Here is a 27601-nt window from a genome sequence, read left to right on the forward strand (position 1 = left end):
GGTCTGTTAAGATTTTATGGTTAATAATCACATTTTAATTTTTAAATACATTTTTCTCGAAACTGCATGTCGAAAATGAAATACTTCGAAATGTTTATGACTTATTCCGAACATATTTCTTCCATAGTAGTTTATGGTCAGGTTAACAGTAGCGTTTCGGATGCATCCCAGTGTTCTGTGGATTCTTCCAAATAGGAAGACCGGTGAAGTGATGTGATCGTAACCCTCACTTTGATACCACAAAGAATATTACGTCTAAATAATATCACTTTATTCTTTTAAATTTCAATCAACATTTTTTTCTCCTTCAGAAGAGCTTAAACAGGAAATCGAGTCAATTAAATTTCATTGCAAAGTGAGCAGACTCAATCTCACAATTCCCGCTCGATTGAATTCATCAAATCATAATGCCCTTCACCAACATTTTCTTTGGAAGCATTCAACTTGAAACTATACGTCTAAGATACTTCTAATCTTTCGAAATAGTTTTTGCACACAAAATGCATTTCCGCCTTCAGCATGAATGCTTTCAACACTGCAACAATTAAACTATCAAGAATAGATTAAAGCCAATGTGGAAGTAATCAAGAGCGCAGATAGCACCCCATAAAAGCTGATTGCCGCAATTGGAGGGCGAATGGCTGAGTATACCAGTTGCATGACAATCTTACTTAAATCTTTTTAAGTACTTTAATTGACAGTCGGTTTCACTTTGATTGGATCGTCTTGGGCTTCGGTAGAATGCTTATAATTGGTCTAGATAGTATTTTATTGGGATGATAATTCTTGCTTGTAGATACATATCTATAAAAGGACCTTTCAAGTGTTCAGGGCTTGCATGGATGCTGGAGCAGATTTGTATGATTTACATTTAGAGCAAGGTTTTTGAATGTATCTTTTTAACTTGACATTGATTCGGTTTTATGTAACTAATCGGTTAATAGATTCTGATCTAATTCGAGTGGATAGTGGGAATTAACCCGATGGATCCACATTAAGATACAAGTATGAGATGCTTTTTCGAGAAGTTTTCATTGTGGTTTGTATCTATGTTAGAAAAATAATCTAATGATGATGGACACTGTCTGCAAATTTTTCCAGTTTCATTACTAACCAAGAAGTGCTATTAAATTTAACTAGAATTCATAGTTAATCATTTCTCGATTACTCTTATTCAAGCGGATATAATCAGGGTTAAAAAATCTAACAATGCAATTAGTAATGTAAGACAAAACAGACCGGAACTAGTTGTATCTTTTTTATGTGTGCCTAGGTATAGAGAAACCGCACGACATTTCTTACAGAAAATAATACATCTGTTGTGCTATTTGCTAATCATGCTCAACTAATTCAACCTTATTCATTTAGCGACAGTGCTAATGATTAACGGCGTAAAAAGTACATAATTAATGAATAATTCATGAGTAATCGATCTAATCGCTTGGTTGCTTTAATAAAATTATTAATGGAATTTATATGTAACACCTGGTCACTTGGAAATGGAACAGGTGGCACTGGTGAGCGGCATCTAAGTGTGAAATAGAATTGTTATATTCTGAGGGTAACGGGCACCTGTCGCAAAATCAGGATTTAAATAAACATTAGTTTATAATTGTGATTTTCTAGATACGAATGTATAATAACTTTTTATGTATCTGGGTGTTGATTAGTTAGGTTTTCATCAGCAAAATATAGAATGTTAATCAATCGAGGAATGTAGTTTTGCATTTTATATCCAAACCAGGTTTGATTCCATTTGTCATGGTTTTTAAGTATATTTTAATAATTTCCTTGAAATATCTTGGAAAGTTAATTGGTTGTAATTGGTTGGATTTCACCATGTAATTCTTGGAATAAAAATGATATTGGTTTACTTTATGTGTTCTAAATAAAATAAAATAAAATAAGATAAAATGAAATAAAATAAAATAATATAAAATAGAATAAAATAAAATAAAATAAAATAAATAAATTAAAAAAATAAGTCAGTTGATTGGCATTATGCTCAATTATTATTTTTTGCTTTCTCAAATGAAAGCTGCCGATAAAATGAATAAAAGTAATTGAAAATAGCAATAGTATTTTTCGTACAATTTTTATGGTACTCATTAAATTTATATAACTTCACCCGTAATAAATTACCACCTTTAAAATTGCGTCAGCTGGACAATAAAAACTTTTAGAATACCTCCAAAAAATTGGGAAGTTTCATTCTTCAATAAGAATGGAACGACATTTCAGTACTCTCTCCCACAGATACGTTTCCATATATCAACCAAACATTTATTATCTTGTTTTTGACCATGTTTGTATTATCATTTCCCCAATACGAGATGGTATATTATGCAAATCCGTTGCGAAATGTTAAGTAGATTTCTAGATATATATTTCCAGATAATTTGTAGCAAATTCAGATGACGGAAAGACAAGTTGGTAATGTTCCGCGACTTTCTTGTGTGACTTGTTTCACTAGTTACCATCCATTCAGATCAGATGTATCTGATCGTTCTTGGAAACGTGCATCAATTTTAATTTTGTCATTTTATTGTGATTTTCTAAGATCAGGAGTCAGAAGTAGGAGATACTCTGCATTGATTTTGGAAAGTTGTTTAGGGGACTTTATCAAATTATGTATGAGAATTAAATAACGGTGTCTTTTTTTATTTAGAATCGGCATTTTAAACAGGTTTTGTGGAATTCTAATAAGTCTAATATGTGCATATTAGCACAAACAGGAAGACAAAGTTTTGGAAGTGGAAAAAGCCCGCAAAGAATAATATTATGTAATCATACGGGAGAAAGAAATATCCTGAACGTTTGATATGAATGGTGATAATCAATAGTTGTGGGATGCATAGCAATTTCAGACGTCCTTGAGACATAGAACTTTCTAAGAGTTCTTTATAACAAATGAAAAATGCAAATTGTCTTTTAGTACACTTTGTCTGGCATTTTCGATAAAATCCGCCTCCACCTCTTCAACCATTATTAAGAGCATTGACTCCTTTTACCCTACTTAGCTCCTTGTAAACTACATGATGTTCTGGAGGTATCTAGTGATATTAGGTGTAAGCAACAAAACAAATGTAAAGTTTTCCATAATTTCCCAAGTTTAAAAATTTTGACAATGGAAATTTTGAATTTCCTAGATGAAACCAACTTAAGAATTATTCGTAGCACTTCTGAAATGTTCAGATTGCAAGAAATCTTCATGAAAATGTGAAATGAGCAACCTTGAAATATACAGAAATAATACATAAAGTTTAAGCTTAAATGGAAAAATATTATTTTTAATTTTAATTTATTATTTTATATGTGCAAATGTGTATAAATTCATCTGAAGACTTTCATCTTCTTCTTTTTCTTCAGCCTTTGTCCCGTTCACAAGCGGGGTCGGCTCGTCGTGATCGGCTTCGCCATTTGGCTCTATCGAATGCCTGATCTGGGTGCAATCTCGAGGCTTTCAAATCCCCATCCAGCGTATCAAGCCACCGTTGCTTAGGTCTGCCTTTTAGTCGTTTACCATCGACTTCGATGTTCAGACCAATCTTTGCAAGTGAATTCTCGTTTGCACGAATTGCGTGACCATATCATCGAAGACGCCTCTCTCGCAACTTCTCCACGATCGGTGCAACCCCATAACGATCGCGGATATCCTCATTTCGGATGTGATCTAAACGTGTGACGCCACTAGTCCAACGTAGCATCTTCGTCTCCATTACCGCAAGACGCAGTTCATTGTCTTTTATGGTCGGCCAACACTCAGAACCATAGAGAGCGACTGGACGGACGACATTGTGGTGAATTTTAGATTTGAGACGTTCGTTGATACGTCGATCACAAAGGACACCAGTTGTGGAACGCCACTTCATCCAGATTGCGTTAATGCGTGAAGCAATTTCATAACGCAGCTCTCCATTAGCTGATAGCGTTGACACGAGGTATTTAAATCGCTCAGTTCTGGGCAGATCACTGCCGCTGACAGTGATTGTGCCTGTTTCATGGGGATCGGTCGTCAAAAATTCAGTTTTGATTAAATTCAATCTGAGACCGTGTTGCATGAGGCGATTATTCCATTTTTGAACAAGTTGCTCGAGATCATTTTTGCTATCAGATGCTAGGAAAACATCATCTGCATAAAGCAGTGTGTAGGGCGCTGGACGTTGGATATCCCGTGTGACGGTGTCCATAACAAGGATAAAGAGGAGTGGTGAGAGGGCCCTTCCTTGATGAACTCCAACAGAGACACGAAGCGGTTTTGATACACCCGCCATACTTCAAACTTTACTTTTCGGATCGTGGTAGAGCAATTGAACCCAGCGCACGAGATCTTCTGGCACGAAGTGTTGTCGTAAAGCATACCAGATGAGTTCGTGTAGTACACGGTCAAACGCTTTCTCTAGATCCAGAAAGGCAATGTAAAGAGGGCGATGCTTCTCACGGTGTTTCTCCATGAGTAACCGCGCAGCGTGTATTGCGTCAGTAGTTCCGCAGTTCTTGACAAATCCGGCTTGATTCACGGTTATTTCAACGATTTCGCGAATACGGTTGTCAAGAATGCGTTCAAAAATCTTCATGGTATGGGAAAGTAACCGGATCGGACGATAATTTGAACATTCTGCTGGGCTACCTTTCTTTTTCCATATTGGAACAGTGGTACTTTCTTGCCAGTCAGATGGTGTTCTTCCTTCCTGAATAATCCGGTTAAAGAATTCACTGAGCCACAGTGTTGGGTCCCAGCTCTTCGCTTTCCAGAGCTCAGATGGATTTATCTTTTCATTGGCATGCAATCTGAAAGGGCAAACGTCCAGGTCCATGTGTTTATACAGAACGGAATCTTAGGAAATTATTACGTGTTTATTCTTCTGACGCTTCGCGGGCGTTTTTTCGAAGCGACGGCGGCTTGTTGAAAGCCTTGACAAGGACACCCACTTGCCCCGGACGTTGAGCTTGAACCAATGCTCGCCCCGTTCCAGAACTCTAAAGGGACCCTTGTGTGGTGGTTCCAGTGGCCTCCGAGACGCGTGCACTCTAGGTCCCTGGGGGTATTGATCTCTCTTGTCGCGTGTCGGGAACCTAGAGTTGGAACTTCGAAACGACGTCCCTGAGCAGACGCAACATTACAGACTCGCTTAACCCTGTTCTGATGTTCAGCACAGGGTTGGCGGGGAGGCGCAAATTCTCTCCGTACACCATCTTCGTGGTACTGGACGTGAACTCCTCTCGTTGGACTGTACGGAGACCGAGGAGGACGAAAGGCAAGGACTGCGACCATGACGAATCGTCGCAAGCGGCCTTCAGCGTCCGGTGTCAACGTTCCAGCATACCATTGGACTGTCGATAGTATGCAGTAGTCCTATGCCGTTTGAAGTCCAGGTTCTTTCCTAACTCCGCGAAAAGATCAGATTCGAATTGCATTCCCTGGTCTGTGATGATAACGGCTGGAACATCAAAACGCGGAATCCACTCTTGACAGAGGGCCTGGGCATTACACCGGATTTCACCGTAATGTCAGACAAAGGTATTGCTTCAGGCCACAGCGTAAACCTGTCGATGATTGTGAGGCAATACGTGAATCCGTGCGAGTCTCGCAAAGATCCGATGATGACTAGATGGACGGCGTGGAAGCACTTGGGAATACACCAACATCCTTTCGAAAGTGCTTGTTGAACTTGCACTTCTGTCTGGTCCAACAGTTTACGTCCTTGTCTATGAACGGCCAGAAATATTTATCAGTAACTAACCGGATCTGCATTATCTATTTGTACTTAGGCGATTGCCGTATCATCGACCACAGCGGAAACTGTGACCTCTCAGATTAGAGACAAAGCGTCTGCAACAACATTGTTTTTTTCCAGCCATGTGGTGTATATCAGAAGTAAACTGGCTGGTATTACTCAAGTGCTGAAGTTGGCGACGGGATGCTTAGTCGGGCTTTTGTCTAAGCGCGAAAGTAAGGGGTTTGTGGTCCGTGAATACAGTGAACGGCCTGCCCTCATGGGAGAAACGGAAGCATTTTATGGCGAGGTCTCGGTGAATAGTTCACCATCGTAGGCGCTATAGTTCCGCTGAAACGGGTTGAGGTGTCTTGAAAAGTAGCTCAACGGTTGCTACATTTGATTCACCCGTTGGTGAAAAGCGGCACCTACCACTGTATTCGAGGTACAGACGAACCCTGCTAGGGGTGCATCTGACTGAGGATATGCCAGTATTGTTGCATCAACAAGCCGTTGTTAGACTTACTAAAATGCATGGATGGCCTGAGCAGATCACACAACCTCGCGGCAGTCCTTAGTTTTGGGCCCAGACAAGAAGCGTTCAGGATCGCTTAGTGATTAACGGCCTTTTGCATTTTTGCCAACTTTCACGCAAATTTTCAATTTTCTTCGATTTACACCAAACTTTCTCGCGGTGGAGTATCGGCGATATCTTGACTTCCCGACGTCGTAGTGTGAAAATTCTTTCAACTTTCCTCGATTTCCACGAGGCTTTCTCGCGGAGAATTTTCCGCAATTTCACGCCTTCCCGACGTCGTAGTGTGAAAATCCTTGCATTTCCTGGATCTCAGTCGCCTCCCTGTTCGAACAAGACATCCGACGATTTGCACCTACTGAACTCGAAAGACCGGAAGGTGTGCCTATGGCCGTTTTCGGAATATCTTCAGGAGCGACGGAGATTTGGTGGAGGACTTTGGCTAGATCCAAGGTCGTATAAACACGGCAGTTCGTAAGCGATTGCGTAAAATCATGGATGAGTATAGAAGTCTTTGAGCATGCAGACACCTATAATCAGCACATGGCTGACGTTCGCCGTTTGGCTTAGGGACCAAATTAAATGGAGAGGACCAACAGTGACACGGGAAGATTGTACCTAATATGAGGATGCTAGTGTCCGCCAGAACGAAACGCCACGAAAACGTTCGGCGCTATCCGAAACTCACGTCCACCTGCCTGTAACCATAGGTGCGGATGGAAGAACAGTTCCCCGCCAGTAGCCTTAGGGGCCGCAGTTGTAGTAGAACCTATTTAGTAGGATCTGCATTTCGGGAGTATAGTCGCTTTTGCTCAGGGCGATGACGGTGCCATTTTGGATGAGTGGTTCACCCAATTTCGCGTCCTCTTGGTATTTTTGAGCATTTGTGATGTTCTAGATTTGATATATGGATCAGGACCTTATATTAGGTACACCTTCAGAGAGAACTTTCCACATCACTGCACCGATGGTATGCCATTCATCGACGCCGAAATGTTATACTGTTCCCAGTAGAAGATTAACTTCTGGCGGACTTTCGATCGGTGTGATATCAGCACACATTTCGGCCCAGAGAACAGTGGGCAGGACTGACCAGGAAGTAAAGGTAGTAGTATCTATAAAGAGGTTAGAAAGAACCTCAAGATAACTGTGAAATGAGCCATGAAGGAATCTCTCAAGCAACTTTCCGTAGTGGTGAATGCAAAACTATAGGGAAGGGCCTACAGGTTGGCAAAGGGAAGAGGGTAGAAGATGGGTGGTAAATGTTAGGCAGTTCCTCAAATAATATGTATGTTGCTTATTTCCTCAGGAGAGAAGGCACAATAACCGTCTTCTGAGACCTAGACATATCAGTAAAATTCAACTGGGAGACCTGTCAGAGTTTGACAGTTTATTATATCCTAGTCGAATTTCACTTCTACGTCTAGGTCTCTGGTAGCTGGTAAGTCGAGGTCGAAAATAGTTTTGACGTAAATTGAAGTATTCTTAGCGAATGGGCGATTCCCTGAGGTATGGAAACGCCGAGGACTAGTGTTGTTAATAAAGCTGATGTTCCACCTCCTGGTGGACCATCCTTCTGCAGGTTTATATGCCTACTAAGCACTATGGGGCAGACACTGAAGCGAGAAATCTATAGCGGATTCCTCTTTAGTAAGAAAAAAGAGAAACAAAAAGAAAAAAGAAAATTTTCCAGAAATGCCCCTGTTCCAGTTTCCAGCAAGGCCAGAATATAGGTTACCCCGACACACAGCGCAAGTGGAGTTGTATTCATCAGTAGTAATCATCGCAATAAAGAAGTGGCTGAAAGATGTAGGTCTTGCACTCTTGGTGGACAAAACGGAGGTCGTGCTTATCATGAAGCGCTGTGAAGAAACAATTGCTCGCGTAGGCAACCACATCATCATTTGAAAAACGGCAATCAAATACCTTTGAATGACTGTAGATGCCAGGTTGCACTTCTGGCAGCATTTACAGCAACGTCCAATGTTAAGATGGCAATGTTACGTGCTCGCAATGCTCGTGCAAGTTGCTTACGGCTAGGGTAGTGGGCTCCATATTAGTCTACGTAACGCCAGTTCGGAGAACTGCACTACATACCACAGCAATGTTGAATGATTTTTATAGGAGGACCGCTTGAAACACCTACGCGGTAACCGCCAAGATGCCGATCGATACTTTGATCGACGAGATGACGTCTTTTTATAGTGGGCTCCCAACGATTAGAATATGCGGGAAAGTTTGATGGATCCATAGATTGATTCCCAGCATCAGGGTGCGGTAGCGGAGAGTGCATGGTAGGATGAACCATAGTCTCACGAGGCTGATGGGAAACAATCCAAAGGCCGATCGAAACAGCAATGTGTTGGTAGGCTAGATGGGTATTTCAGAGGCTTTCAAGTCCACCCAGAATAAGCCAGTGACCGAGAATGGTGGGGAATCCACTGTAGATGAACCACCAAAGACTAAAGAACTCTAGCACGATGTAACTCAGTACACGCGTGAGCATTCATACTTCCCACCAAATTTGGTCTATTGATAAAAGCGCGTGTGACAGACAGACAGATTGATATACAGACCGAACATTGGAGGTCTAATTTAACGCGCATAAACTGAGTACAGTCTACAGTAGGACCTTGCTAATGGTGTGCTCGGCCTTTAAGACTGCCTCGGATGATGCTACGCTCACCAACTCGGGAATGGTGCTGATTGACATCTTAGAGGATGAGAGGACGAACATATACAATGTGAAGCCAATCTCTTCTTTGTTTCAGGGGAAGAACGCCGAAAGGAAGAGATCTGCAAATAATGGCAAGAGCATTGTGTACGCTACAGTCTGCCATCAAGGAGTAGTTGGAGAGACGGGATCGTGAGATTAATTATAAAATACCCAGTTTTGCACGGGGCATGGAGACATGCACAGGTTTAAACTGGATAATTCACTTACTCGCTGAAACTGCGATGGAGTCCCAGGGAACGGAGAGCATGCATTCTTCTATTGTCCAAGATTTGTGGAAGAAAGGAAGAACTTAAAGGAGACTCTTGAAGGGTTGGTACCAGAAGATCTAGTGCTGAGAATGCTAGCACGTGAGGAAGATGGGAATACCAACAATTCCGTGGGGTTGCGCTGATAATAGAAAAATTACCAGAGAGGCATCTTCGATTGCCAAGATTGGTTTGAACATCAAAGTCGATGGGCAAGGACCAAGAGGCTGGCCGAAGCAGCAATGGTTTGATGATGATTTGAAAGTCTTACGACTGAATCCAAATCAAACCTTTGACAGAACAAAATGATGTAACCGATCAAAAGGAGCTGAGTTTGTACTGTTTCTTCTGTGCGCTGAAAAACGGAATATCGAGACTAGTTGCTCCTCCCGTAGTAAACCCCGCCAGCCACGTTCAGTTCGACCTATAAATTACGTCTCAACAAATCCCGCATTTTACTGGCGGCCAGAACGCGTATGGAAAGCTCTGACTTATCAGTTTGGCCTTTTCAAGCGGTCGGCGATCGATTGAAAAGTAATTCACCGCAGCCAACCGGCCAGACATGTTTATTAAGGCTGCGAGTGAGAATTTGATGGGCATCTTTATCTCTGATGAACATTTTTGATGAATACTCATATCTAGAAATATCTCAAATTCTTGTCTCAAGGCCTTCCATGTCCAGAGTGTAACTAATGATGCAGCTTGTCGCTACGTGGACGGTTTTTTCAGTTCAAGTGCCGGCCGGATGTATTGCGGGATCTCCCAGCGTAACTGATAAACCGCACTGAACGCGAATGGCAGGCTTGAGGATTGGGGGTTTAATTTTTTCCAAATAAAGATTTAATTTAAAAACGCTACTACCTTTGAAAAAGAAATCTTCAATACCCTTTTTTTGTGAGATGTCCCTAGATAGATCTTCTCTAGGATCGCATCAGGGATAAGTTTGAAAGAGACGGTACTATTTGTGACGAAGAATGTAAAGAGGGAGGGGAGGAGAGAAATGGATGCCGCAATAACCGCAATCAACAGAGCTCCTGCAGATGAAACATCAACAAATGATCTTCACAACCACCTGAAGAACGTTATCATTGATACGGCCACAAATATATTTGGCGCCAGCCGCAAAAGGAGTCGGAACGGCTGGTTTGACGATGAATGTAAGCTAGCTACGGAACGGACGAATGCCGCACACCGAGTAATGTTGCATTCTTAAAGAACGCGGGCATGCGCAGAGACTTATCACGAACTCCATCGAGCGGAGAAGCAACTTCACGGATGGAAAAAGGACGCCAGGGAGAACCAACAAGTCTGTGAACTCGAAAAGTACAGTTTTAAAAACAAGTCAGCAGGATGAACCTTTATATGTCTCGATGCTGGAGGTCCCACCAACTGAAGACCACGGACAAATACTGCCACCAACAAGTTTAGGAGAGTACGTGCAATTCATCGTCTAAAGGCATATGTCACCAGGAGCCTATGGACTAACAGCCGAATTGGTTAAATAAGGAGGCGACCAATTACACTAAGTGGTCCATCAACTGGTGCTCAGAGTGTGGAACGGCGAATCAATGCCTGACGACTGGCATATAGGCATTATCTATCACACAGTGCAGCAATTATGGAGGTATCACGTTACTGAGTACCATCTATAAGATATTCTCAGCTATCTTGCTAGGCCGCATAGACCCATATGTTCAGAACATCATTGGCCCATACCAAAGAGGCTTCACTCCAGGCTAATCAGCAACAGATCAGATTTTATCTGTGCGGCAAGTGGTGGAAAAACTGTTGGAGTATGGACATCAGTTGCACCATCTCTTCATCGGCTTTAAAGCCGCCTATGATAGCATAGCCAGGGTAAAACTGTACACGTCCCTGAGAGAACTCGGTATCCCGACGAAATCGATAAGACTGACTAGGCTGACCCTGACCAATGTGCGAGGATAGATAAAAGCAGCAGGATCATTCTCAAGACCATTCGACATTAACAACAGTCTACTACAAGGGGATGCCCTATAATGCGCCTTCTTTGACCTGGCCCTCGAGAGAGTGATCCGTGATGCTGAGGTAAATGCAATAGGTACGATTCTCTTCAAGTCCACCCAACTACTGGCCTATGTTGACGACATCGGCATCATGGGAAGAACCACCCGAGACGTACAAACTGCCTTCATCCAGATCGAGCAGGCGGCAATCGGGGCGAGATCTTGGGCTGCACATCAATGAAGGCAAGACAAAATATATGGTGGCAACGTCAGCACCGAAGACGGATCAATGAACAATATCAAACCGCACTGGTCAAACACAAACACGAAGAAGAATAAGGATAGGAGAATACAACTTTGAGACGGTTGACAATTTCTCCTATCTAGGGTCGAAAATCACAACCGATAACAACTATGATGATGAAATCCGCGCACGGTTGTTGTCAGCCAACAGAGCCTATTTCAGCTTAGAAAGACTGTTCCGCTCGAAACGTCTCACCATAGGGTCAAAGCTCTTACTGTACAAGACTATGATCTTGCCAGTCCTCATGTATTCCTCGGAGACTTGGGTTCTTACCAAGAAAAGTTACGAACTCTTGGCCACGTTCGAGAGAAGAATCCTCAGAAGAATTTTTGGCCCCCTACATGAGGATGGCCAATTCCATAGCCTACATAACGACGAAATCTATGAGTGATACCATGACCGTCCGGTTGTGGATAAAGTCCGGCTCAATAGGTTACGGTGGACGGGTCACTTAATCCGTATGGATGAGGATGATCTAGCCCGGAAAGTCTATAAGGGCAATATCTATGGCAGAAAAGGAAGACGAAGCAGACCCTGCCTAAGATGGAACGATGGTGTAGGTCAGGACGCCAAACAGCTTTTAGGGATATCGAATTGGTGGACCTCGGCGCAAAACCAGGATGTCTGGAGTTCCTTATTAAGGCAGGCATAGACCGGATACCGGTTGTTGCGCCGTTGATGATGATGAATGTTTTGAGGAACTGAGGACATCCACAAGCAAAAGAAGAAAACTACTCGAAACTTATCTCACAATTTCATGAAAAATTGTTTGACAATCCCCAGATAACAGTCATCGCATTTTGTAGGATGCAGATTATAAAATTTACATTCCAAGAAAATGGGTATAATTGGAGAGTGACGCTTGGGACCATTTCCCCATTACCATCGTGACGTGAGAGCTCATTTTAATGAATATTTTTCCAAAAGATGGATTGGTTGAAAAGGCGCGATCAGCTGGTCTCCCTGCTCTCTAGACCTTATGTCACTGTATTTTTTGTAGAAACCCATCAAAGATAAGGTTTATCTATCAAAACCAGTCAAATTAGATTAATTAAATGCGGAAATTGGTAGAGAATGTACGGAAAGTTTTAACGAAATGATTCGTCACATTTTGCGATTCCATTGCTTTGTGCTATCAGCAATCTTTGGATCGAAAGGGTCATCGGTTTGACCATTTGCGTCGACTAAATAAGGTCTTCATCTGTTTTCTTTAATTTGTACTTTTAATATGTAATCCATCTAAATGTTTACTGTGTTTATAATCACGTGAACTGTGAATACATTTGTTTGGGGTAGTCTGTATATATAATAGTAATTTGAATATCAACTTTAGGTTTAGAAAAGCGAAGGTTATCACTTTCGAGTAAGGGGTCTCATCAAGTTTTCAAGATTTTAGAACGATTGAATGACTTTATGGGGATCTTATGACCTTCTGCGATTTTCTTAATCCATGATAATCGGGTGCAGACAGAAGTGATAACAAAACCCATAAACATTGCAAAATGATCAGCAGAACAGTAAATGCTCTTTCTTTGTCGAGATAGGGTTCTAGTTGTTTGCTTAGTTCTTGGCTCTTCCACCTTGGCACAGAGATTCATGCTCCATTACCATCCCTCTAATTGGAGACTGCTAATTAACACTAATTTCTAATTATTTATGTAGCAATTTGTCTGATTATGATTGAGAGACTTATCATTCTTGCTATATTTAAATATTTTCAATTTGTCTAATTGTCTATGTTTCACTTTGTAATACATTAAATAGATAAATGCAAGGCCAACAACATGCTCGTTATATTCATGCGTTCGAGAATGATGCATTTTTAAGCAGCTCATTGTTTTGCGGATTTGCTGGAAGCCATAAATGACCCAGGGTAATGGTTGATACAATGTTGCTTAATTATGTGGACAATAAATGCGTGTTTTATGATGTTGCGTGGTTTAATTTTACTGAATGAAAAAAAAACAAGCAAAATCAAATGACGAAGAGAAGGACAAGTTGGTTTTTCTAATAATTCGCATATTTGTCGGCACTTATTTTACTAAGCGGTTAAACAAGTCCATATCGCAGGTGGCTTATTAATTTCTTATTTTATTTCATCCATAAAAGCAAAAAAGTACTTATTGCTGCTACTTAAATAGAGCGTTCAAATAAATATTCGAGGAATGTTATTTTTTGGGTTGCGAAATAAGAGAGAAATATGGCAGCCAAGGTCCTCAAAGTATAATAGACTACCTTTGCCAACTCGTCATCGTTATCTATTTTTCATACCACCCATCAACTCCGTCCAGGTCTTGCCGATAAGCTTCATTGACTATTCTCATAGTTCTACCACGATACGCTCATCTGCTATCCACAGATAGTGGATACCATTGCGTAGTCCCTGACTTACCCATTTCAATTTATGCCCTATAATAACCATGTCCATGAAACATTGTATTTATTTGGGAAACAGCCAGTGCAGCGTTCGCTGGTGTCATCGTTCAAGGAGGGTCTAAATCCTTACTTCGATCTGTTTCATTGGGAAAGTACACCTTGTTGTACCCATTCTCTTTGCTTTATATCAAATTTTGAGCCCTTCTATTCGACACCTAGAACTTCAACTCCAAAAACTCTTGTTCAATTACTCTTTGTAATCCATTTCTGTTCTTGTCATGCTATTGTTGCTATTATAGACAACTTGATGGGCAGTCGAAATATTGGATGGACGCGTTGATGGCGCTGTATGAAAAAATATTAAATGAAACCTAGCGATGCATGAGGAGTTCAATGCGAAATCATTCTGTATCGGTGACAAGGAAAGGCGACATGTATTGCAATAGATTTTTTCACTAGTGATCATAAGCAGGTGGGAATTAAAACATAAGTTAATCAATGTCATTATATCGGATAAGCGGAGATGTAATTATGTACTGAAAAGTAGACTTTCTTCTGGAAATGTGGCGGAAAACAATGAATGGTTTATGCCATTCTATAATTCATTATTTTTCTTTTATGAAAATGGTCCAAGGATATTAACAATATTTTCGCGGCGGAGATTAGGGAGGGAAAATTTATGAGGTGTGTGTGGTACTAAAGTAATTTTATACAAGTTTTGTAGCGAAGAGGCTGGATAGATGTTTGGTTCTATGCTTGCCGCCGAATTGTTAATTTTTCAGAATTTAAGTTATTGTGGTTTAACTGTTAACATTTGCGTCGAAGTTTTGATTTGGTTTGCCATTAAAGCTCATTTCGTTGAAAACTTTGATGTGCTGGGCATAAAAAACAAGAATTCTTATAAATTGGCGTATGCACTGTAGAAGTGCCAAGGGTCTATTCCTTCCTGTAACGTAGCTCGTTTGGACCTCAACTTCGTTATTTAGTTCCGGACTATCCTGAAATGTAAAAGTTTTCAATTTTTCTAAGACCAGCTCTGCTTGTGTGGTTGGTAACATAAGGTTGACGACCGCTTCTCCTTCTACTAAAATTTGTTGTTCACGATCCCTTTTCAGTATAATAACTGATATTGATGTTTACAAAGGTGCAACTATCTTATGGTACTCCATTTGAGGTGGGATATTCCGTTCGACGGAGAGTCCAGTTAAGTCCTTGAGGATTTTACGTGAGCACCTGTCTGGAAGACTTAATCCCACGGTCTTTTTAGGACACGGATTGATTTTGTGATCACAATCAAAGTCCCGCTGAGACAAGCAGCAACGGTGCCAGTCTATACATATATTCATACTGATGGATGCAAGATATACCTAAATCTCTACCGAACTAAGGAGTACGGCACCCGTGTTGAAACGCAACACCCCGCCGAGGCCCGAAGGTTTCTCCTCGCTTGAGCATAACCACAACCCCCATGAAACTCCCACTAGGGCGCCTACCGCAAATAGCCAAGCTGTACTCACATACAAAGGCAGTTCACCCACTTGCTTCCTGTTGCGGGAAGCCTTGCGATCATTTTAAACAAGAGTTGCGGGCACGTCACTTGCTGTGAGTTTTGTCCACGAATCTTGTTCATGATAACCTTGTAAGCACTGCCCAACAGATTCGTATTTACCTCAAGTCAAAACTACTTATAACAATTCCGCTTACTTTCCCGTATAGCCTTCTTAAGGCTGCCTTTCCTCTTGTAGTTTGGCAAAGTCTCCGCGATCGCAGTCACAATGCCCTCAACAGCGAGATTTCTTGGTTCCACCGATAGTTTCCTTTCCTACGATGATGAAACTTCAGGCGCGACATTGTGGAGTTCCATGCCTCAGTTACCCGCTGACATAGTTGACTCATTTTCCATGAGCTCCTGTGGACCACTCAGTTATCCCGGTTTTTCCACTTCTGTTGTTCACTCGACTTTCGGATCCCTGTTTCTGATGTCGAAAAAGATGGCCTAGTATTCACTGTGGGTGCAGTATTTACTCACCAGCCAGACAATGTCTTCCCCAGTCTAAGACCCACGCGTTGAAATCGTCAGCATAATTTTGAGGCTGTGGTCTCTAGTTTTCATTTTATTTGCTGGTACTTCCCTTTATGTGAATTCCATTCTCAGCCAAAGCAGTTACGAATTTGGTAGTGTCAATGGTTCATCTGGCTTTATAGAACCCGTACTGCCGATCTAAAAAACCTCTTTGCCTCTCAACAATCGTAGAAACCTATTATAGATTACTTGCTCCAACACTTTACTAAAATTATCTGATCGACATATGGGTTAATACGATGATGGCTCATTTAGGAATTACCGTCATATTCAGAGATCTCTGAAGGGTGTCAGCACCCGTTTCTTGCTGGGGGAATCACCCCGATATGATTTTCAACAAGGGACAGCACACAGGATCTACAGGGATGACCCTGCTCTGAATTGTCTCACTTCGATTCCTGGCACTCCTATTTGGGACTCAGGTTTTCTACCCTCCGTGCTTTTAATTCCGTTCTTTAGAATTGCTAACGACCTTTTTTCTCCTGGGCGCGAGCTTATTCCCCAGGGGATCAGCATTTTTCCTTCGGACTCTTTTCACGTGGAACGACTGATTTAGGCTTTTCCTTGAGACATCTTTCCTCCTCCTGCGACATATTATAGAGGACTCTATTGTCCCTCAGCATGTTTTTGGTAGCTTGGTATACCTTGCGGTTGTCCTTGAGTCCAGGAGCTATCCCGGTTTCCATGGTACCATTATACCCCTGGTAAGGTTTCGTGACCAATTTGCCACTTCAGATGAGTCCCGATGCAGACTCGGGTCTGATCGCCCTGATTAGGCTTTTGGAGCATTCGCCTACTGCATCACGGCCGGCAAGCCAAAGTGACTACAGCGTCTCTCGGTGCCACCACTATGGAGGTTCTCCTCGGTCACTTGGTTTTGGTTTGGCCGACAAGGTTGCCGCCCCGTCTTCCTCACCGTCACCTCTGAGCACCAGACGGAGAGTCCAGTACAATAGACTTATACGAGCTAAATGCAGAGAGACTCGGTTCTCTCCCACCTGCATGCATTTTTTATCTGCGCAACACTGTTCGCTCTTCCCTCACTGTCACTTGCTGTCAGATGAACTTTTCTCATAAACGATTACACCAATTGGCATGAAATTTGGGAAGAAACTTGGAAATGTAAAGCCCCCCCACATGAAACGAGTGACATTATTTTACGTTGAAGTTAAGCTGGTCTCCATACAATAAACAGGGGGATGTCAATTTTTTCATCGAATATAAGCATGTAGAATTTCAAAGGAAAGGTCACGGTTAGTACTGTTGCGGTGCTAACTACATCCAGACATTTATCCGAACCATGAAGTCGGGAGCCATTTTAATTAGTTACTATTCTTTTGCCCATTATGGGGACGATAGATGGTCAGCCACTATGAACTGGAGCCGACTTAGATGACATGGCGTTCGCCAAGCATCGTGGAAGTAACATCAGACATAGCAACATCCTCACCCTCAGCAGCAGAAATCTGTTTAGCGAGACGAGTCCAAGAATTACCAAGCCAACTTGGAGAGTTGCAAACGGCGTTATAACCAGTCAAATAAGAATCTGAATCTTGCGTGAATTCTTCCTGGCGTAAGCGCTAGAGCTCTCGCCCTCAAGGTATGTGCTGGGTTCATTAAAAATTTAATGCAAAAGCCACCAAACGCGCGTAACTGTGTAACTGAGCTACAGAAAACGCCATCAGGAGTCGTTCATGGTGGCAAAAAAACTCGATTAATCGTCCTCATGCTGCCAGTTAATTTTTGACAAAATTACGAAAACAGGGTTCTTCATAGACACTGACACCGATATGACACCGAAATAAAAATAAGAACCGACCCCGAATGGATCCCTGTGGGACGCCAGAGAAGGGGGAGAAGAAGCGGGAAGTGCAGCCGTCAAAACAGACGTGGCAGGATCGGTTGAAAAGGTAAGAGCCAGGCCATAAAGCAAGTTGTATAGGAAAACTTGGAGACGAGAGTTTGGATAGAAGTATCTTGTGATTTACAGTGTCGAAGACTTTAGCGAAGTCAATGTAAATGATATGTACTTTTTGCCGTGTATTTAGACATGTGGCGACAAAGTTTGTAAACTCAAGAAGGTTGGAAGCAGGACCTACGCTTAACGCAGCCGTTTTGCTGTTTCAATATGTGGTAGCCAAAGTGGATGGACAACCAGTCGCCGACAGATCTTGTCAAGATTTTGGGACAGAAGGAGAAGAGGGAAATGAGGTGGTAATTCTCGGAAAGTGGGATGATAAGAGCCTCTTTTCGCAACCCGAGAAAATGATTCTCTCCGAGGATTTTGTTGAAAATAGGAGATAGGGGGAGGAGGATGGACTGATCAGTTTTGAGCAAAAAGAGATTTAGAAGACCATCACAGCCAGGGCCGATATTGGCATCAAGTTCGCCAGTAAGATACTCGACAAGGAGAGGGGTAAGAAGGGGAATGGTAGGCGATGCGGAGGCCACATCCACTAGCCGGAGGGATGCGGAGGAAGAGCATAGAGTGAGAAAAAGTAGAGGCAAAATAAATAAGAAAATAGTTGGGAGGAATCAGCTGAGAAGCCAGAGAATTTAATGGACGGAGGGGATACTTGGGCAGGACAGCCGGAGTTGCGAATGTGGGAACAGAAAGGTTTGATGTTTCAACTCTTTACTGAGTCTTCAACACTGGCCAAATACTCGTTTCTGGACTTACGTATTAAGGATTTGAACAAGGAACGTAGTCTTGAAAAAAGAAAACTAAGTCAGCATAGGTTATAGAAGACAGGAACTTCTTCCTCGCAGTGTGTCTTTGACGAAGTTTTTGTGGACTTCAGTGGTGAACCAGACAAGATAAGAGTGTAACCACTTAGGAGAGGAGGGGACGTAACAGGGAAACAGATCAGATAGGTATAGAAGGTGTTGAGTAACACGGTTTTGGTCACACGATAATGGAGAGGGAAGGGGAACCCAGTTGATTGCCGCCAAGGCTGGGTTCAGACCTTTGAAGTTTCCCTTACGAAAGTTCGTAAGGAAAGTTGAACTTGGAAGGCTTGCGCGGGACAGAAGAGTGGTATCTGAGCATTGAACTCGAGAGCAGACTGATGGGCTTAGGAGCAACGTAAGGCAACAGGTTAGAGAGGACAAAGTCAACAATGCAATCTAAGTGGTTTCTAGAAAGGTTAAACTGAAGGGCGGCACAGGTGTACATGAAAGTGGACCAAGGAAGGAAGGATAGGTGGAGTTATTAGGAAGGGGGAGAAGGCCAGGAGAGTAAGGGAAGATTAAAGTCGCCACAGAGGATGAAAAGAAGTGAGGGGAACAAAACAATTAAGATCTCAGATAATCTGCCGAAGAAATCCTCGTACAGAGAAGGCGGGCTGAGGCAGGAAAAATATACAGACGATATGATAAAGGGGCATACGTTTGGCGGAATGATTCGTATGGTAACAGCCATATTTTCATCCCTAACGACGGTCTGAAGAAAATACTCAAACATTTGTATCAGGGAACGTATATCTATCGATCGACTCAAATCTGCTAACGCAAAGACCGACAACATCGAAGAGAAGCGGAATCTCCGACCAACAACCGGAAGCCTTCGCCACTCACTCCGGAGAAAGACATTCCAAAATTCGGCCAAGCCAGTGGTTCAACCTGCAATGGAGAACCGAATGAAATCTTCCAGACAGGTAAGCTCTCCAAATCGGTAACAAGCAGGCTTTCAGTTACTTCCTATACCACCAGCAGTTCAAGAATGAAAACATGTGGCGTCACGGCACGAACACCCCTGAAGTTCACCCTAGCTCTATACTGGAAAATTCGGTGGAAATCTTACTAGTATCAATAAGGTTATATTTGAGCAAATTTCACCTTTCAATCAAATGACTGCTGCTGAATATCAGTGTCACATCGAATTGAATATCGGGCGTACCCAATGCATATAAACCACGAGCTATATACAGGTGAAGCCTGCCTGTACCCTCCTCCCTCCTAAACTAAGGAAACTCAGGAGGAGAGCATAACTTCCCATTGGAACTTTCTTTAGAGGTGAAATGAAAATGAAAGTAAATATTTTGATTGAAGGCTGGTATTCTCTCACGAATATCTAATTATGGATATACCATATCGATTAATAAGAATGATTGGTATTTCAATTAATAAATTCAAATGAAATATGTAAAACGTAACAACCTCTTGTGCTCTTGATTAAGACCTTTAAATCATACGTCTTGTAATTGCTTTAAGAACTAATATCGGCAAACGCCGCAATTGGCTTCCCACTTGCTATGGTTTGCCAACAAAAAACCTTGTATCTGACACCTGAATATACAGCTTGCTTAGAAAAAGTACGTTATTATAAATGAAGCAAATAATAAGTACTTAGAAGGTGATTACAAGGCAAAAATTGACAACAGAAGATTACATCTTTGTATCTGTTTGGTCATTAGTATAGAAAATCATGGGAAAATATCTAAATATCGGATATATTGGTGGATACTGGAGACAAATAAGATATATAAATAAATAAGTAGAATTATAATGGATGAAAATGAGCTGTTTTTCCTCAATTATAATAAAATGAAGAGAAGAGCTATGATTGTATGCGCTACGTTCAAATATAATGTGACGCGATTTAAAACATCCAGAAAACCACTTCCTTTTTCAAAATTTTCCAGTAGTCTCTGTATCTTGGGGTGGCTCTTCTTTAATATCCAACATTATCATTGCAAATCCCCTTAAATACTATAAACCAGAAAACAAAGTGCATATCCAACTAGGCGTAACCAAGAAGAATTCCATAGCACCAAAGCGGGCGCTCAGATACACTCAACATTCGCGAAACCATTTCCGAATCTGATAAGCTACCAAGGACGACCACCTTTTATGAATAATCTAAATAAATTAGCATTCAACAAGTACTTCTAGCGTGAAAGTAAATGTGATAACATTCCACACACGTGATTGTAGTTTGTAGAGTGTCTGAAAGTTGTATTGCTACGAAAAGACAAGAAAAAAAGTATCTACATGTCTGTGTCTTTTTTCTGGCTGAACTATAAGCTTTGTGTATGGTTTCATTAGATATTGTGGTTAGTTTCCGATTAGGATAAAACGTGTTTGTGGAGTCATGAAGCTTTTTTGTGAATATGTAACAATGAATTTAATGGGAACCGGTTCCTTTCTTACCAGAAGTGGATATCCGCAGGGTGCGGGTCTAATGACTTGCGTATTTGTAACAATGTTTTTAGTCTCTACATAGATTGGTTTGAATTCCTTAAGCCTCGCTGATATTTTATTTTGGGTAGCAAATGGCTTGGATCATTTTGTATTATTATTTTTATATTATTTTATTATTTTTTTATAATATTAATTTCATGTGCCCGTATTTCCATATTAGTGAAATCTGACCTTTTTATTTACGAATAGAATATCAATAAAAGCCAAAATTCCAAGTCCAATTCTGAGCTTGGTTTGCTGATAAGTCAATCAAATGTTGAATAATCAATATTAGATTTTAGCATAAATTATAATACTTCCTATTGTGTTTTACTTCCTCTTACGTGGAAACTAATTTACGAATCATTTTAGCAAAGTAACGCCCTTGAATAGTTAAAAGTGGGCTCGTTCTATGTTCTGATCTTTAATGGAATGAACCTCAGAACAAATAGATACATAACTTCAGAACTAAAATTAAATACCAGACTTTTCAGCGTAAACATATGTACACAAAATATAAATAATACATACTACTTAATACATATGTACACATCTGTCATTCATTTGTAATATTGACATTGAATTCAAGGTGCCGTTTACGAATTTTTTAAATTAGCCCCTATGTAAATTTATAATTATCCAAAAGTTGCCCCATCACTTTTCTTAGAATAATGTTTTATAAATAACAAGCATCTGATTACCAACAATGCGTACACATATTAATGCAGTAATTACATTCTTAAACATATGTAGAATATATTTTTAGTTCAACAGACGTCACCTCCGGGGGATGAAAACAATCTGACTATATTTTTAATTAATAAACTTGTTGTATTAATCAAAACACTCAATTAGTAGTTTTTATGTATTTTATTTACTTTCAAAAATGATGAATTACTCATTCGTCAGAAGCATTTCATCAGCACATATACCACAAAGCGTCTGTTTACTTTAGGGAAATTTTTTCATGACGCTTAGAAAATTAAATTTAAGAAAAGTTTGGATGGAAACGATTAAAAATTTCGTAAAAACTTTTAATTAAATGAGATACTCTTTGATTATTTCGAAAACATGGAATAGAGACATTTATAATAGATCTGTTCTGTTAAAAATTAAAATCAGATTTGTATCTGTCACTAAAAAAAGAAAAGATACTTTTCTTAGTACCAGATACAAATATCTGGAATAAAATGAATCTGGATAGACCAGCATGCATGCTTAAAACAAAATATAGGAAAAGATTTTCCACCTCAACTGCCGGGAACTTTTCGTAGTCACACTTCATCAAACGTTCATCCACCCCCTTTGATTTATTTCCCTCTCCACCCACATCTTCTGTTCCTAATTAAATATTGAAAATGCATTAAACACCTTGACATGTAAATTCCCACCATTAGTTAAAAAATTAATCAATCTCAAGAGAATAGAACAAAGCAAAGTAACGCCTCCGGTGAGACTTTCACAAGTGCTAATATGTCTCTCTAGTGGAAGTAGATACTATTGTAACTAAAGATACTGTCCAGCTTGGCATGTGGCTCTTGGCGCAGCGCCGTTGCTGTCCGTTTGCAAGCTCACAGTATCCGTAGTGAACATGAGTGTGTCTTACAGATTTGATGTCAACTAAGCCGAGTTCAAAGCCTCCATTTACGAGTACTTGCACTTTCAATAAGAGCTTATGTTACTGTTTGTGCTGGTTTAGTTAAGGGTCTATCTATGCACGGAGGAGATATGGGTCATATTTTTTATATCAAGTATTTTTTTTTCTAGTTATCAGGCGTTATCTAATTAAAACGCATCTTGGATAAATACGTTACTTTGGACCAAGAAGACTCAAGATTCAACTAGCAGCACATTGTTTGAAATTTCTGATGGAGAAAAATCATTGCGCATATTCGACCACCAAGGATAAATGCGCAAGAAAAAAAAACATAACAAATGGTCGCTTTCCCTTAAACTCAAGAATCCAATTTCATTTGAAGAAATTTCGATTTTAATTTAATAACAATTCATTATTGCAATCGAACACTAACCGGGAAAAATGTACGCTAACCTGTTTCGCTGGTACCTAACCCTGCCCCGGTTACATAAAATTGAATGTACACAAACACAACGGATGACCTGAGCTAGAGCGAATGCGCATGCCTTTAGGCAAGCAAAAATTTGAACCGACGTTGAATTTGAATTTCAAGGCCAGGGTCGGCAGAATCAGAAATGAAACGGACCTATACCGGCTGATTAGATGGGCAGCTGATTAGCTGGACATATGGAGAGCGATTCTGGGTTGTGGAGGAGGAAGATGTGCTGCGATCATGGCTGAAAGAAAGTGACTCCGAGGAATTGAGTTTTGTCCTTTGAAGCAGGAATTCAGCGGGAAACTGGACAAAACTAAAAGATTCAGATTCATGCAGCAGGAACAGAAAGGAGCGTCACAGCTTGACGGTTAGCAATCGAAGAGTTTACATGGGAATTCTAACGGAGATCTGAAATTAGTTGATATAATATACGATTGGCTCATGTGAATTGTAGTGCATCATACGGCGAGGGTCTGGAATAGTGTTAATGTGTTTGAAGGCTTGGCGTCCCATTTTGCGCGTCGTCGCCAACTGAGACAACATTCTTTTATTTTATATTTTTCAAATTATTATCTATCCCTCCAATAGAATGGTTTGAGGATGCCAAGGCAGGGAGGAAACTTCAAGGCATAGCAACACGACAAATCTGAGGCAGGAGGAACATTGATCGAGGGTGTGCTCCGCCATGGATCCCCCCTTCAATCGATCATTTTTGCCTGCGGTTTAACGGTCGAGCCGTTGTTTTTTCTACTTTTACTTTCCGGTTTAGCTAGCGTTTGGTAGGACTGCGCGAATACCTCTGTTAATGAAATGTTCAAAATCCGGTGCGACACGCGCATAGGAAAGGATACTTGAATTTTCGGTATGATGACACGTGAGGGTTCAAATTGCTGAAAGGAAGCGGTGGATAGTGTAGAAAAAAGGGCAGGGCAAGGCAGGTGCTAAAAGCAAAGTAAACCAATAAACCCCAGTGAAGAGCAAAGCGTGCAAACGAATCCATTGTGCTGTCTCTACCTAATTATTGCAGTATAATATGAGTATTGAGGTCGAGTCGAATTACCTGATATCCGAATGCCGCGATCAAGGGAGGAAATATCTCATCTAATTGGTTGTGTTGTATCAATTCTTCTTCTTTTTCTTCAGCCTTTGTCCCGTTCACAAACGGGGTCAGCTCGTCGTGATCGGTTTCGCCATTTGGCTCTATCGAATGCCTGATCTGGCTTTCAGGCATCAAGCGTATCAAGTCACCGTTGTTTAGGTCTGCCTTTTGGTCGTTTGCCATTGACTTCGATGTTCAGACCAATTTTGGCAAGTGAATTCTCGTTGGCACGAATTGCGTGACCATACTATCGAGGACGCCTCTCTCGCAACTTTTCCACGGTCAGCGCAACCCCATAATGATCGCGGATATCCTAATTTCGGATGTGATCTAAACGTGTGACGCCACTAGTCCAACGTAGTATCTTCGTCTCCATTACCGCAAGACGCCGTTCATTGTCTTTTATAGTCGGCAAACACTCAGAACCATAGAGAGCGACTGAACGGACGACATTGCGGTGAATTTTAGATTTAAGACATTCGTTGATACGTCGATCACAAAGAACACCAGTTGTGGAACGCCACTTCATCCAGGTTGCGTTAATGCGTGGTTGTGCTGTATCAATTGTCTTTAAAAAATTCCGTCCAAGTCCAAGGCCAAACAATTAACAATACTTTAATGTTAGTCAGGCCTGCTTATGGGTAATTTTTTTACAATTAGTGGGAGCAGTGGGGTAACAGAGTCAATGGTTGAGCTTATAAGACCAGCGTTGCGCAAGTGAGGTGATCTTTTCCAGTTTGGCATTGTTGCACTCTTCACCACAACGGCTTCAGCACCGATAGTGTCGGTTCCTACAAAGCTAATAGCTTTGTACTGATAAACGGGGTAAGTCGCTCCCGAAATATATATTTACATTTAAAACTAAAAATTGTAGTTTGGAGGAAGCTAACCCTTGCTTAAATGCTTGGCACTTAGTGCTAGTATTAGGTAAGATGCGGCATCTGCCGAAATTTTGACAACTCGGAAAATAATAATCGTTGGCGTAACAATCCAAAGTGAATTAGGGCTTTGAAGTGTCTAAGAGCACTTCATTGAAGACCGTAACCGTACACTACAGGATTACAACACCCTCTATGAGTCAATGTGGTCAGCATTGCGCTCGCTCGTGATTGTTACCCTGATTTACCTCATGTACTCATCACAGCTGAGACGACTGGTATCCGCTGTCAAGCTGCGATCCAAATCCGACTGCCGGTGAGATTTGAACCACGACTTCCCCCTGACAGCTTTGTGCTCTAACTACTGAGCTATCCGGAAAACCTTCCGTAGCGTATATAACGACGAAATTTAGGAGCGATATCACGACCACTTGGTTGTAGATAAAATCCGGCTCAATCGGTGCGGTGGGCGGGTCACCAGATACGAACTGGTGAGGATTATCGAAACCGGAAAGTCTATAAGGGCCATATCTATGATAGAAGAGCCAGATCCTTCCTAAGTTGGATCGATGGCGTAGGCCAGGATGGTAAATAGCTTTTAAGGATATCGAATTGGTAGACATTCGTGCAAAACCGGGATGTCTGCAGTTCCTTACTAAGGCAAGTCGAGAAAAATAGCTTATTATTTAGCAGAAAGTGGAAGAGTATAAGAAACCGCGCTTCCTCGTCACCTAAGGCATATTGGGTCTAAGGATAATGTGATTAGTAATAAATCTTCCATTCTTTGATCGCGATGTCAGGGTTTATAAATTTGCCAGATTTGCGTGCTTCCTAGTCATAATTGGGTGATATACCATAGAATAGAATAGATAGAGCCAAATGGCGAAGCCGATCACGACGAGCCGACCCCGCTTGTGAACGGGACAAAGGCTGAAGAAAAAGAAGAGAATAGAATCATGGGAAGAACCACCCGAGAACCACCCGAGATGTACAAACTGCCTTCATCCAGATCGAGCAGGCGGCGATTATGGCGAGATCTTGGGCTGCACATCAATGAAGGCAAGACAAAATATATGGTGGCAACATCAGCACCGAAGACGAATCAACCAACAACATCAAACCGCACTGGTCAAACACAAACATGAAGAAGAATAAGGATAGGAGAATACAACTTTGAGACCGTTGACAATTTCTCCTATCTAGGGTCGGACGGAGGCTTATTTTGATAAATTGTAATGATTTCTTTATAATAAACGGGATCCACAAGTCCACATCCACATGATGGGCTCCCAGGGCAGAGGTGAGGCAGCGTCTAAAGAGTTGCCTCTGCTCTGGACGAAACCGTCAGTCATTTTTGGTTTTTTGATTTGTAATGATTTATTACGCGTTTATTGCAGGACGAAAGTTGCAAAACAGTGTCTGTGTTCAACAGGGAAAGAAAATGAAGACAAGGAAACCGACCACTGCAAAGGAAAGTAAGGGAAGAGGGTTGATTTATATATATATATAGAAAAAAGAGCAGGACAGGGCAGGTGCTAAAGGGAAAGTAAACCAATACCCCCGGAGTTTGTTGTCAACCCGTATGAAGGGTATGTTGTCGAGGTGAATTAACCGGTACCCAAATGCTGCGATCGAGAGAGGACATATCCTACCTGTATCGATTACGAAGTCCAAGGCCAAAAAATTAACGACGCTTTGAGGTTAGTCAGGCCTGTTTATGGGTAAATTTTTTTTTGCAATTAGTGGGATTACCGGAGTAATAGAGTCAATGCTTAACTTGCAACGTCAATATTGCGCAAGTGAAGTGACCTTTAGCACCATGGCATTGTTGCACTTTCCAGCACAACGGCATCATCACCAATAGTGTTGGTTACTTTGAAACTTATGTCGGGGTCTCATGTCTTTGTCCTTCAGCGCAAATTCAAATTCTCCAAGACGCAACAACCGAATATTTGCGGAATTGAAAGAGTTAGAGGATGCCGGTGGGTTGGGTGGATGCGGGATTCGAAGTGATTCGTCCTCAATTTTCTTAGAAATGTGATTGCCGAGCTCTGACTGAACTTGCACGAAGTCTTGCAATATAGTATGCCCTTATCGTGATCGTGCCATTGAGCTTGCTATCAGAGAGATGAGAGCTCTGACTATATGGTAGTGGTGCCAGCACCATGTGGCATCTTTTTCAGGCATACTTTTCCGTCAAGTCCGAGAGTTCACATCTTACTTCATAAAGAAACCCAGATGTGGGCAAAGCTAATTAGGCTAAAAACCGGAATGTCTGGAGCTCCTTACTAAGACAGGTCTAGACCAGATACCGGTTGTTTCGCCACTGGCTACATATCATGAATGAAAGATCGGTTCAGTTGCTTCCCGTCGCAAAGCAAGGGATAAA

The 27601-nt window shown here is 41.4% G+C and overlaps 1 protein-coding gene across 1 annotated transcript in view; it reads right to left on the reverse strand.

Moving 5' to 3' along the window:
* LOC119655042 (putative metabolite transport protein HI_1104) overlaps nt 1-27601 on the reverse strand; it is a 74667-nt gene that overhangs the window by 32976 nt on the left and 14090 nt on the right. The gene's annotated exons all lie outside the window — the stretch shown is intronic.

The sequence above is a fragment of the Hermetia illucens genome, chromosome 4, assembly GCF_905115235.1.
Source record: "Hermetia illucens chromosome 4, iHerIll2.2.curated.20191125, whole genome shotgun sequence".
Lineage (NCBI taxonomy): Eukaryota > Metazoa > Arthropoda > Insecta > Diptera > Stratiomyidae > Hermetia > Hermetia illucens.